The sequence below is a fragment of the Malaclemys terrapin genome, chromosome 1 (assembly GCF_027887155.1).
Source record: "Malaclemys terrapin pileata isolate rMalTer1 chromosome 1, rMalTer1.hap1, whole genome shotgun sequence".
Lineage (NCBI taxonomy): Eukaryota > Metazoa > Chordata > Testudines > Emydidae > Malaclemys > Malaclemys terrapin.
The window spans coordinates 271,959,985-271,974,420 of NC_071505.1; the positions used below are offsets into that span (position 1 = coordinate 271,959,985).

The 14,436-nt window shown below is 48.3% G+C and overlaps 1 protein-coding gene across 2 annotated transcripts in view; it reads left to right on the forward strand.

Annotated features, from left to right (window-relative positions):
* The first annotated feature begins 5,953 nt into the window (after window positions 1-5,953).
* The window catches only part of MYO16 (myosin XVI), a 588,255-nt gene continuing 579,772 nt past the window's right edge, over window positions 5,954-14,436 (forward strand). Inside the window, exon 1 of one of the 2 annotated variants that reach the window (XM_054013071.1) lies at window positions 5,954-6,031. The gene's annotated coding sequence lies outside the window, so the exon portion shown is untranslated. The remainder of the gene's footprint in view (window positions 6,032-14,436) is intronic. The other variant, XM_054013089.1, reaches the window with a different exon arrangement.

The following is a 14,436-nucleotide window of genomic DNA, read 5'->3' on the forward strand; positions in this document are numbered from 1 at the left end:
TGATTACTGTCATGAAGACATTGCAGATGACAGTGCAGTTAATCGCGAAGTTCCTAACTGAAGAAGACTCCTAGTTGCCTGACATGCTGTGTGTTATGGATAGGAGCAACTTTAGATTGCTTTTGGCATTCACAGAACAGCTGCAGAGGGTGGACCATTGCTTTTAGGCTCAGGAAACAAGCACTGAATGGTGGGATGATATCAGCATGCAGGTGTGGGATAACAAGCAGTGGCTACAGAACTTTTGGATGCAGAAAGCCACCTTCCTGGAACTGTGTGCGGAGCTCACCCTAGCACTGCGACACAGGGACACCACAGCTGCCCGATTGGTGCAGAAGCATGTGGCAATTGCTGTGTGGAAACTGGTGACTCCAGACTGTTACCAGTTGGTCGTAAATCAATTTGGAGTCAGGAAGTCGACCATTGGAGCTGTGTTAATGCAAGTGTGCAGGGCAATTAATCACATCCTGTTACAAAGGACCGTGACTCTGGGAAATGTGTGTGAAATATTGGACAACTTTGCAGAAATGGGTTTTCCTAACTGTGGAGGGGCGACTGATGGTACACACATTCCAATTTTGGCACCAGATCATCTTGCGATGGAGTACATCAATAGGAAGGGGTACTTCTCCATGATGTTGCATGTGCTTGTGCATCACCGTGGGCGTTTCACTGACATCAGGGTGGGGTGGTCTGGGAAGGTGCATGACACGTGCATCTTTAGGAACACTGGTCTATATAGAAAGCTGCAAGCAGGGACTTTCTTTCCAGACCACAAGATTACAGTGGGGGATGTTGAAATGCCCATAATGATCCTGGAAGACCCAGTGTACCACTTACAGTCGTGGGTCATGAAACCTTACACAGGAAACCTGAACAGCAATAAGGAGCAGTTCAACAACAGGCTGAGCAGGTGCCGGATGAAAAGTGGAATGTGCCTTTGGCAGATTAAAGGCACGCTGGCGATGCCTTTATGGCAGGTTAGACCTCAATGAGGATAATATTCCCATGGTCATAGCCACATGTTGTACGTTGCATAATCTTTGTGAAGGTAAGGGTGAAAGGTTTGCTATGGGGTGGAATGTTGAGGCAGACTGGTTGGCTGCTGAGCTTGAGCAGCCAGATACCATGGCTATCAGAGGGGCCCAGAGGGGAGCAATTTGAATCGGGGAGACTTTGAGGCAACACTTTGAAAATGAGAACCAGTAATGTATATCTCCATGATTGGTGCTGCAATGTTACATTACATGTAGTTTTCCTAGGTAGCAATGGTGACATTTGGGGCCTTACATAGTGGGAAAGGAGATACCAGGGAAGGGCAGACTTTCAGAGCTGTGTGTAGGGCAAGCTATCATTTTGAAAGTTGTCCGAGGAGTTTGAAGGAAGGGGAAACCAAGAAGTCCCAGAAAGCGGAAGGAGTGTGTGGGGGGAGTTTGGGCGGGCATGGAAAAGAGTTCTGAATGTGCTGCAGGGGAAGGCGGGCACACATCTGGTCAGTCTGCAGCATTATTAAGGATTTCAGCATCTGTGTTTGCTCCTCCATGACTTTAATCATCGTCTCAGTAGCGTCCTTAACAAACTCCTGATTTTCTTTTCTGTCCTGTCTTTCGGCTTCCCTCCAATCCTTGTGTTCCCTTTTCTCTGCATTGGAGAAGTGTGGTACCTCCTGGAACATGTCTTCTTTGCTTTGTATTGGGCGCTTTCTTATCTGGCAGAGACGCTCGGCCAGTGTGTGTGGGGGTGTTCCTGAAGGATACATCTGCTGAAGCAGAAGGAACAATGCACAGAAGTATGATTGTTAAGTTCATGCACAGCATTGAAATATTTCAGTAAAATACACCTTTTGTAACATAACAATCACTTTCTCACTGACCCTTGGCAAGCGCAAGGGTCAGTGAACACCCAAAACATGGAGAGTGTTGGCTGCGGGGGAGCGCTCCACCTGGGGGAAAGGGCATTTACTCTGAAAGGGTTGTGGTGCAGCTGACTAGGGAAAAAATTTTAAAGTTCTCCCACACTTTTCCACAGGTGGGGGTCATTATAGCAGATATCTCACTGCTGAGGGTAAGCAGGGAAGTGAGGGTATATCTACTAGATGCTTGTGGCTTCGTCCCTGGTCCCTATGCTGCTCGCCTGTGTGCTGCTTCTGTCCCTGCACAAGTGATTGCCGAATGGCATGGGAAAGTTTCCTACAATGGGGGAAGGAAGGATCAAAGTAGCTCTGCCAAGGAACTTTCAGCAGAGGATTACTAAGTCCTTCCAGGAAATTTTCCTAGAGATCTCTCTGGAGGATTCCTGTGAGATCTTGGCATGCATCAACACCCTGTTCCAGCATACTAATTAGCTACACAGGGAAATGTCCAGCATACAGAAACACAGCCAGCCTTATACATTTCTATACCCTGAACCCACCTCCGCACTACACAAACCACAGCCACTTACCAGGTGCCTCCTCAACTTCTTCTTGCTTGCCAGAGTTCAACTGCTGAGACTGGCTAGACACCTCTGAATGGTGAACAGTTCCTGGCTGCCTGCCCTACCTGGTGACCATGCCAGGAGCTCCACATCGCCGTCTAACTCCATCTCTTCATCAATGAGTTCGTTCTCCGACTTAGGTCCTCTTTCTGCCATCTCCAGGCCCACCGAAGAATCCATGGGGCACTTGGCATTGGAGGTGGGGTCACCACAGAGGACAGCATCCAGCTCCTTATAGAACCGGCAGGTCTTAGGTGCAGCACCGGAGTGACAGTTTGCCTCCCTCACCTTATGGTACGTCTGCCTCAGCTCCTTTATCTTCACTCTGCACTGTAGCATGTTCCAATCATAGCCCTTTTTGCACAAGCCTCAAGAAATCTGGCTGTAGGTAAAAAATTCCTACACACAGCCTCCTCTCCCCATATACTGAGCAGCTCCATAGTGGTCCAAATGGGAGAGTGTTTGCTGCGATAACCTGCCATGGTCACCCGGGAAGATGTGATGAGACCTCTCCACACCGAGCAAACAGGAAATGGAATTTCAAAAATTCCTGGGGCTTCTAAGGGGGAGGGGCGGATGGTTGTTTACCTGGCTGCAGGTCAGTGGAGTTCAAATTGCTGACCAGACCAGATGGGCATTGTGCGACACCTCCTGGAACCCAATTAAAGCAATAAAATCAAGCGTGGTGTCTACATTGGCACTTCGTTGACAAAAATTTTGCACAAAAAGTCTTATGTCTCTTTTCAGGGTGGTTTTATTTCATAGGTGCCAACTCTGTGGGTGCTCCGGGGCTGGAACATGGGAAAAAATTAGTGAGTGCTGAACACCCACCAGCAGCCCCCCTACCAGAACCTCCCCCTCCCCCCAGCACCTCCTGCCCACCGGTGGGCCCCGACGATCAGCACCTCCACCTCCCTCCCAGCACCTACCACCTGCTTTGGATCAGCTGTTTCAGGGTGTCAGGATGTGCTGGAGGGGAGGAGGGAGGAGCGAGGGTGAGAGTGCTCAAGGGGAGGGAGTGGAACTGGGTGGGGAAGGGGCAGAGTGGGGACGGGAAGAAACAGGGCAGGGGTGGGGCCTTGGAGGAAGGCATGGAGTGGGGGTGGGGCCTGGGCAGAGCCAGGAGGGAGCACCCCCAAGAAGATTACAAACTCGGCTCCTATGTTTTATTTTTTTCACCAAAACAGGCATTTTTGCTGACAAAAGCTGCCTTTTGTCAACAAAACTTTGTAGTGTAGCCAAGGCCTAAGTAACAATGGCAATTAGTATAAATCCATTATTTCAATTGGCCCAGTATAAAAAGATGACGAGCACAATAAAAATAAGAGTGAGAATGTTACTGTAACCCTTTGGAAAAAGCAAGTGAAGTGCAGAGATACCATCAGTATCTTCAAAGAGCCATTGTAAGGGTATGTCTAAACTACGCAGCTTTTAGCAACTGGGCTGTGTTGCTACAGCTGTGTCACTAATAGGTGCGCAGTGTAGCCGCTGTTTGTCAGCTTTCCTGCAGACAAAAAACTTCCACCCCCAACGAACGGTGTTACCGTTGTTAGCAGAAGAGTGCTCCTGCCAGCAAAGAGCTGTTCACGCTGGCGCTTGTCGTTGGCAAAACTTTTGTCTTTCGGGGGTGTGGGTTTTTTTTTTTTTACACCTGTGAAAGACAAAAGTTTAGTCATTCAGTTGCCAGTGTAGACATAGGATAACTGTTTGACATGCTCAAAAATAGACTCTTGATAGTAAGGACTTTTTTTTTTTGCTAGACTTCTGTACATTCTACTAGGAAAGATGCCATTAGAACAGTGGCTCTCAACCTTCCCAGATTACTGTACTCCTTTCAGGAGTTTGATTTGTCTTGCATATCCCAAGTTCCACCTCACTTAAAAACTATTTGCTTACAAAATCAGACATAAAAATACAAAAATGTCACAGCCACACTATTACTGAAAAAATGCTTACTTTCTCCTTTTTACCATATAATTATAAAATAAATTGATTGGAATAGAAATATTGTACTTACATTTCAGTGTATAGTATATAGAACAGTATAAAAAAGTCACTGTCTGTATGAAATTGTAGTTTGTATTGACTTCACTACTGCTTTTTGTGTAGCCTGTTGTCAAAGTAGGCAAATATTTAGATGAGTTAATGTACCCCCAGAAGACCTCTGTGTATCCCTAGAGTTACGCTTACCCCAGTTGAGCACCTCTGCACTAAAGCATGAGAATGCTGCTTACAGCATATGGATGAAGAAATGTACCTTTAGTGGCATTTTTTTCATACCATCTCACTGGGCAACAACTGTGATGTTCCCAGTGTTTCCCTTTTGTTTGGCATTGTCAATTTGGCAGGATATCAACCGGTTCTTTGTTGTGCTGAACAGCAACCAGATTGTTTAAATTTGAATGGGTATTTTTCTCCCCTTCCTTCAAGAGGTTGATGCAAAGGGGGAAAAACAGACAAGGAAGTTTGAAAAGACTTGCATCTTTATAATTTCTACATTTGGATAAATCTAAAGGAGAGAAGGGTGTGTGTGGATGTAGGAATGTGTATGCTGTAAGCAGCATTCTCATGCTTTAGTGGCATATTTCCTAGCAGAATGTACAGAAATCTTGCAAAAAAAAAAAAAAAAAGTCCCTGATTATGTGGAGTCTATTTGCTCATCACTTGCTTTTTCTAAAGTGTTAAGTACATTAACTTTCTGTCTCTTGTTTTTATTGTGCAATGGTTTTGTCACCATATTGTATTGAGTCAATTGAAATAACGGCTTTATCCTAATTGCCATTGTTACTCAGAGTGAAGTAAAAGAGGTTGGGGTAGGGAGGTCGAGACCTGAGGAAATAAGTATGTCTGCACTGCTGCCAGGGCTATAAATCCATGGATGGTGGCAATGGTGTGAACACTAGTGTAGACAGGCTGTGCTGTTGAAAGGCCCATGCAGTCTAACCCTGTTCAGAGCAAGTATAGTGATTAAACTGCGGCCAGCCTGTCTCCATTCAAGCTTCTACCATTGCTGCTTTTGCCCCGTGGCAGGGACAGTCGGAAACTGTAAGGCAAGGAAGTCGAGTGTGTGTACACAAGCTGTGTGGGTGTGTCAGGCTGAGAGGAATACACAACAGTGTGTGTGTGTGTGTGTGTGAGAGAGAAAGAGAGAGAGGGAGAACTAACAGCCAGTATGTGAATGTGACAGAGAAGTAACTGGGGAGATGTGTGTGTTTGAGACACTGACAAAGCGAAAGTGTGTGTCAAGAGATCAACACAAGCGGCGCCTCCAGCGCTCACACCTCCTTGTGGGAACGAAGTGCTGCGCGGCTGGGAGGAGAGAAAGCAAAGCAGCTGTTACCTTTGACTAAGCAGCTGTAATTAGTGTGTGTGTCTCCCTCCCGCTCTGGTCTCCTCCCACCCCCTCTCGGTGCTGGGCAGAGTCTCAGACAGGGGATCGCTCTGCTCTGAAGTGCCTGACTGGCGGAGCCTGGGACTACGCTGGCCAAACCCGGGGCAATCGAGAGCGCCTCCCAGCCGGAGGCTGCGGGCTGGTGAGAGCCCCCTGGTCTGAGCGGTGAGTGTGAGGCGCGCGGGCGGGGAGAGAGACTGACCGCAGCGGAGCTGCAGGCACACGCTGGGCGGCTTTGTTGCCCAGCTGAAGTTCAAGCGCTCGTCGCCTTGCAGAGCCGCGGGCTGCTGAAGCGCCTCTTGAGCTGCCGCGGGGGGCTGCCAGGGGCCCCGGTTTCTCACGGGCCGGGTTTGCTGCTCCGCGAGTTTGCCAGCGCCTGAGCCCCGGCCGGGAAGCGGCCGGTGCTGTGACAGGCGTCGCGCTTTGTGTCCTGAGCGAGCCTTTAAGCGGAGGGTAAGAGACACCCCCTTGCCACAAGCCGCGCGGGGAGCGGGCTGGTCTGCGGGAGCCCGCCCGGAGAAGGGTGAAAGCAGCTAGTTGCTAAGGTTACTAGGGGAGCGATGGAGAGGGTCACACATGTAGCCCCTTGGGGAAGAGGCTGGCTCCCCTGTTGTGTGCGGAGCGAGCCTCTAGTTTAGAGCAGTGTTCGGGGGCTGGAACAATTTGCATAGTGGGGGTGCTGAGAGCCATTGAACCAAACTGTCAGCCCTGTATGTGATGGAAACCACATGTATGTGATAGGTCCATCAATGGCTATTAGCCAGGATGGGCAGGGATGGTGTCCCTAGCCTCCATTTGGCAGAAGCTGGGAATGGGCAACAGGGGATGAATCACTTGATGATTACCTGTTCTGTTCATTCCCTCTGGGGCACCTGGCATTGGCCACTGTCGGAAGACAGGATACTGGGCTAGATGGACCTTTGGTCTGACCCAGTATGGCCGTTCTTATGTTCTTACATTATGTTCTTATGGACATGTTTCTCAACCACCCGTCCATGGACTGGTACCGGTCCCTGAAATCTCCCTGACACAGTTTAGGAAGGCAATAGCTGGTCCATGGTATCAGAAAGGTTGAGAAAGACTGTTTTAGGCTATGTCTACATTTAGTACCTTACAGTGGCACAGCTATGCCAATATAGTTCTGCTGCTGTAAGGTATGCTGTGTAGCCACTCTTTGCCAACAGGAGAGAGCTTTCCTGATGGCAAAATCACCCCCATGCGGGGCGGTAGCTTTGTTGGCGGGAAAGTGTCTCCTGCCGACAAAACGCTGTTCATAGGGACATTTTGTCATTAAAAGTTTTGTCAGTCAGGGGTGTGTTTTTTCACCCCCCTAACTGACAAAAGTTTTAACGACAAAAGTGCAGTGTAGACATAGCCTTAGAGGAAGAGTGGAGGTGAGAAAACTAGTCTAGGATCTGCCCCAGATGCCCTTCCTCAAATAATCCGCTCTAGTTTAATGACATTGCACTGAGCATCCTCCTCCCCTTGGGTGGAGTAAATGGATAAGAGCACAACTTGAAGCAAGCCTGCCATCAAAACAGTGTAAATAAATGACTGCATTACTCCCACACCAGCCTATCGGCTACAAAAGATTATTTTTGTTTTTCTACCCAGCCCCTGAAGGAAAGGTGCAGTCCAGTGGTGTGAGCATGGTACTCAGAGCTAGGAGCTCTTCTGTTCTTGTCCCAGCTCTAACACCGATTTTCAGCTAAAAGCCTGGGCAAGTTTTCACTGTCTGTCTTAATTTCCCCCTGTTTAAAATAGGAGTGATACCAACCTCACGTGGCCATTGCTAATATTAATTAATTGGATAACGTACATAAGAATGGCCATAGTGAGTGAGACCAATGATCCATCTAGCCCAGTATCCTGTCTTCTGACAATGCCTGATGCGCAGAACAGGACAATTTATGAGTTATCTACCATCTGTTGGCCAGTCCCAACTTCTAACAGTCAGAGGTTTAGGGACACCAGAGCATGGCTTGAGTCCCTGACTATCTTGGTTAATAGCCATTGATGGACCTATCCTCCATGAACTTATCTAATTCTTTTTTGACCCTAGTTATACTTTTGGTCTTCACAACATCCTCTGGCAATGAGTTCCATAGATTGACTGTACACTGTGTGAAAAAGTATTTCCGTTTCTTCATTTTAAACCTGCTGCCTATTCATTTCATTTGGTGACCCTTGGTTTGTGTGTTATGTGAAGGGGTAAATAACAATTCCCTGTTCACTTTCTCCACATCATTCATAATTTTATAGACCTCTATCATAACCCCCCTCAGTCATCTCTTTTCTAAACTGAATAGTCCCAGGGTTTTTCATCTCTCCTCATCTGGAAGCTGTTCCATACCCCTAATTACTTTTGTTGCCCTTCTCTGTACCTTTTCCAATTCTAATATATCTTTTTTTGAGATGGGTTGACCAGACCTACATGCAGTATTCAAGATGTGAGTGTACTGTGTATTTACATAGTGATATTATGGAATTTTTTGTCTTCTTATGTGTTAGCTTTTTTGACTACTGCTGCATGTTGAGTGGATATTTTCAGAGGACTATCTGTGGTGACTCCAAGATCTCTTTCTTGTAGTAACAGCGAATTTAGACCCCTATCATTTTGTTCATGTAGTTGCGATTATGTTGTCCAATGTGCATTACTTTGCATTTATAGACAATGAATTTCATCTGCCATTTTATTGCCTAGAGACAAGGTGGGTGAGGTAATAGCTTTTATTGGACCAACTTGTTTTGGTGAGAGACAAGCTTTTGGGCCACGCAGAGCTTTTCTTCAGGTCAGAGCTCTATGTGGCTTGAAAGCTTGACTTTCTCACAAACAGAAAAGTTGGTCCAGTAAAAGATATTACCTACCCTCTTGTCTCTCTAATAGACTGACATGCATACAACATTTTGTTGCCCAGTCACCCAATTTTGTGTGATTCCTTTGTAACTCTTCACTGTCTATTTTGGACTTTATCATGAGTAATTTAGTGTCATCTACAAGTTTGTGTTTACTTCTTTTCTAGACCATTTATGAATATGTTCAACAGCACTGGTACCAGGACAGATTCCTGAGGGGCCCCACTATTTATGTCTCTCCATTCTGAAAACTGACCCTTTATTCCTACCCTTTGTTTCCCATCTTTTAACCAGTTACTGATCCATGAGAGGACCTTCCCTCTTATCCCATGACTGCCTACTGTGCTTAAGAGCCTTTGGTGAGGGACCTTGTCAAAGGCTTTCTGAAAATCCAAGTACTCTACATCCACCGGATCACCCTTGTCCACATGTTTGTTGACCTTCTTTACCTGTTTGTAAAGCACTTCGAACATGAGAAGTGCCAAGTATTATTTCCTCAGAAAATATAAATTATTTGGTTTAATTTGGGGATTTATATCCCCCCCCCACCGTTGTTTTTTATTCTTCGCTTGCTAGGGTGACCGGATTTCACTATGCTGAATATGGGACACCTGGTAAAATTACTTGTATTCAACCAGTACCTGGTGCCGCATCTTCCCGAGGCAACACATGGGGGAGCACACAGGGTCACATGCCCCCCTCCCCAGATTTCTGCCAGGGTTCACACCACAATGTGGCCAGCAGCAGCCTTTCGGCACTGGACAGGACAGGAGCTGCTTCCAGCCACAGGAGAGGAGGAGCGGGGGAAGGGATGACCTGGCCCATGTCTTTGCAGAGCTCATCTCTATACACTCACTCACACTCTCTCTCTTCTCTTCCCCCCCCCCCCCCCGGGACTGGAAGCAGCTTGTCCCTTCCTGCCTGCACAATGTCAAGAGGTAGCTAACACCTCCAGGCTGCTGCTGGCCACCTACATAACCCAGCCGCCTCCTGTCCCCAGGCTACAGTGTGGGCAGGAAGAGGTTAAGCCCTAAGGCTGCACTGTGCACCAGGGCCCAGGGAACCTGACTGCAGGGGCTTCAGTGAACCCAGCCAGAGAGGTGGCTCAACAGGGGAGGGTGCTTCGGAGACGGGGAAGCCCTGCGCTCCATGGGGGCAGGACCCAGGGCTGGGGGTGGGTGGGTGAAGAGGGTGCTAAGCCCCTGCCTGGGGGCTGCTGTGGAGCCTGCACGGTCCAGGCGCGAATAGGCTGGAAATCTCCCCCCACCTCCCGCCACACCAGAGCTTAGCTGAGGGGAGAAATGGCTGCTCTGTGCCAGTGCTGTGTGGGGCTTTGGCATCTGCAGGGCTCGGCTCCCCTGGTCAGTGCTCTGAGCTGTTTTCCAGGGCACCGGTCCAGTCAGAGGCAGTGGGAGAGGAAGGAGCCTGCTGGCCAGGCTGTTGATGAGTTGAGTGCTCCAACCAGGGGCTGCTTCTCTGCACAGCACTGGGAATGAGAAGTGTCCCACTGGCGGGGGGGGGATATGGAGGAGCAGGTGTTGTGAAGGGGAAAAGCAGGGAGAGAACAGCGAGTGGGGGAGCATGTAAAGGGCTAATGGGTGGGCAACAGAGGCGTCATGTAACCAGCCGCTGCTTGGCGCCTGCCCGCACTCACCAGCCACTGCAACGTGCAGCCAGTGCCAGCTGGGAACGGGACGGGGTCTGGCACACAGCAGGGGCTGCGCTGACAGACCAGCAGGGGGAGTGGCTGGCCCTGCGTGCTGCAGCTTTGCCCCCCTACCAGCCTTGCACACCCACCCCCATCATCAGCCATTGGACCCCCTTCCCCACTCACTGCTGGTGGTGCGCGGCTGGCGAGCAGGGATCCGGCCAGCAGCAGGACCCACAAGTACTGATTGGGGGAAACATAAAATACAGGACAATTTACCCATTTTAAAGAAAAAGTTGGGACACCAGCAGGAGGGCTTAAATATGAGACTGTCCCTTTAAAAATGGGATGTCTGGTCACTGTACCTTTCTCCTTCCCTCCTGGCTAACCTGGACCCATGGTGACTTTCCTTTGCTAAGGAGGGCTGAATAGGACTCCTTTCAAAGCCTATCATTGCTGTCTTGAATTTGACCTGGGAAGGAGGGTGGTGGGGTCACTGCAGAGGCTCCTCCCTTGGGCTAAGTAGGCTGACTCCTCTGTATTCCTATCCATGCTGGCACAGGCAGCAGGAGCCCAGGTCAGAGAACTGAACTTGTATGGTAGGATGTGCAGAGCTCTTAACTCTGTACCATGGTAGTGCAGTTATTTGTACTACAATAGCACCTTGAAGCCCCAGCTGAGATTGGAGCATTAGGTTCTGTACAAACACATAGTAAGAGACAGTCCCTGTCCCAAAGAGCACAAGTTTAAATAATCAAAGCAGGTAAATTGGTGTAGGGGAAACAAGCATAGAGAAGTGACTTGCCTAAGGTGGTATAGGAGGTCAGTGGCAGAGCTGGGACACAGAACCGGGTCTCCTGACTCCCAGTCCCATGCTTTATCCCATAGGCCACACTGCCTCCCCATTGTAATATCTCTTCATTGCAAAAGTGAAATTTGTCTGTTTGTGGTGGAACTGAAAAAGTGTGTAAATCCTGTCAATAATGTTTGAAATAGAATTTGTGAGATTATACTTAATGTTGAACATGAATGAGTATAATCACCCATCTGGTCAACAGGTGGATAGACTGACTCAAAGTTGTATAGTATATATTGTGTGTAATCAAATATAGCTTGAGCTTTTTTGAAATTTGGATATTTTATACTTGTTTGAGGCAACTGCATGACCAACACATGGCAATGCCTCACTGTGCTTGGAAACCACTGTTCTATTTCAGTCAAGCATGATGTTCCTCAAAATAGCTCCCTGATTTCAAAGCAGCACAGTGAAGTGAGGTGTATGTGGTACATGCTTCTGGGAAACATATAGCATCTTGAAGTGATCATCAGAAGGTAGAGTAGAAATCCCTGCGTAACATGGTGTGCAGACAAGATAAACCTACTTAGTATGATGCTATACCAAGAAACAAACATTGTGGCAAAACAAAGATTATACCAAATGCTCGTCTTGGTACCAAAAAAGAGGTGTGTGGTCCAAAGGAAATTTGAAGGAGTCAGACTCCAAACAGGGCAGCACAAGTTAAAATTGCCCCTAAGAACTTGTGATCCGCTGTCAGCTCATAGCGTAGTAGATCTCAATTGCACTTACTAAATGCAGTGGCATAGCTGCAGTGGTCCAAGGGGCACACAGTCAATAGGTAATGAGATTATGGGGGGCCCAATTAGAGGGACTTCTGGGGGAGAGTGAGGTCTATTATCTCATTAGGGCAGGAGGGCGGCTGGGATATGGGGGCTGGGGGGGAGGGGCTTCAGCTGGCGTGACCGCAGGTGTGAACAGCTGGCAAGGACATGTGGAAAAGATGAGGGTGGGGGGAAATTGCAGCACCAGGGGATACACAGGGGCATGGAGTTATGGGGAAGCAGAGACGGGAGACGTGCTCCCCTCCCCCCCGACTCCTCCTGAGATGAAAGATAAAAGCTTTGGTTGCTTTCCACAGGGCATAGTGAGGGAAGTCGGGGACTAGATAAGAGCTGAAGGAGACTGAATGGGAGAACTGAAAGAGGGTTTGGGGGGGCCTGAAATGTGGCTAGCATAGGCAGCAACTCCGTGGGTGCTCCGGGGCTGAAGCACCCATGGAAAAAAAATGGTGGGTGCTGAGCACTCACCGTTAACCTCCCCCTCCCCCCCCGATCATTGCCTCCCCTTCCATCCCAGCACCTCCCACCGACTGTGGTCGGGGTGGGAGGAGTGAGGGTGGGGTGTGCTTGGGGGGGGAGGTTGGAAGAAGCAGGGCAGGGGCGGGGCTTGGTGCAGAGCCGGGGTCAAGCACCCCTCAGCACATTGGAACATAGGCGCCTCTCAGGGCTAGGAGGGTGGAGGAAGTGGGGACAGGAGAGGACCTGGAGAACTAATTTAATCAGAGCTGTGGGAGCAGAGGGCTAGATTGAAGGAGGCTGTGAGGGCTGGATCAGAACTGGAAGGGAGGAGGGGCATGGAGAAGCTGGGGATCTGTAGGGGAGCCATGAGGGAGCTGGAGGGAAGCTAGGCAGGAATTTGGGGACAGGAGGGCTGATTGGGGTTATGGGGTAGCTGAGCAGGAGCTGGGGGATATGGAGGCTGGATTGGGGTGGCGAGGGAGATGGAGGGAGGCAGGGGGCTGGACTGGTGCTGGAGAGGGTCGGATTTTGGAATCAGGAAAGAGGCCCCTAACCTATAGTTGCACCAAGCCCTTTTGGGGAGTCTTGCTACATGATTGTCTACAAGTTTTTCTATTTGTCTTCTGTCTACTGTTAACTCAGAGATGGTCACAGCTAATGACTACAGAACAATGTTGTAACCTCTCATGAAATTAGCAATAATTAGGGATGCACTCAGTGATGTTTGGCAGCATCATATCCTCATGTGTTGCCAGCAGTAACAACCATTTGAGATGTTTAACATTGGGTGGTCTAGGCCTGCTAGTTAAGAATCAGTCAATTTAATATTGGAACTACAGGTCATTGCACCTTTCTGAATGAAATATCAAATGATAAAATATTTTCAGATCAGTAAGATGAAAGGATCTTCCTATAGTCTATTGCCAAATAGTCAGCTCTGCATGTAGAGAATCCAGCTTCTTCAATTTGTGAATTCTTACTAAGAATGAAGTACTGTAGTACCCTAAATTTATACCTATTTCATTTTACTTTGCACAGAAGCTTCATAGAAATCACATGAGAATCTGTGTGTAAAGACAAATATTGTATGGTGATGGTCACAGTTAGTCTATTTGTCGAGTATTTGTTGATATAGCTTTGGTGATGATACCAAAACACAGGATCAAAGGGGATTCTAGACCTTCAAGATGCTGGCCTCAGAAAGGAGGAGGGGCGTGTGGGTGGTCATCAGGCTGAGGCTGACATCCAAATTGACTGAGACACAAAGGGAAGATCTACACTTAAAATGCTGCATTGGCATAGCTGCATCGATGTAGCTGCGCCACTGTAGTGCTTAAGTGAAGACGCTCCTATGTTGGTAGGAGAGCTTCTCCTGTCGGTGTAATTAATCTACTTCTCCTAGAGGCAGAGACGCTCTCTCGTCAACATAGCACGGTCTACACAGGGGATTAGGTTAGTATAACTACATTGCTCAGTGGTGGGGATTTTTCACACTCCTGAACAACATAGTTATACCGATATAAGTCTGTAGTGTAGACCTGGCCAAAGAGAAAGGAACTGCCGTAACTAGGTTGGGTCTCCCAACCCAGAAATGGGAATATGATGGAGTTACTTGAACTATGACATTATGCTTGGGTAACAAAATATGACTATAGTATTCTTTTTTTGTTTTGTTAACATGATTTCCTAAATGTTTATCCCCTTTCGCAATAAAAAGCTGTTTTGTTTTGAGGATGCTGTTTTTGAGTCACTTTAATCAGCTGCTGTCACAGACTCCTGGAGAAGGGCTTACAGGTCCCCAGTGCTGCTAGGCCTGTTGAGTTACCATGGTTGCCGGGGGGAGATGCTACTCAGAGATCCAATCTAAGAGAGTCCAGACCCTGTGGTTTCTCCCAGAGTGAGGTGCAGGACGCCAGGCCTGTCATCTAAGGGACTGACGGGCTGTAAGGCTCAATTTGCCCAGTAACCA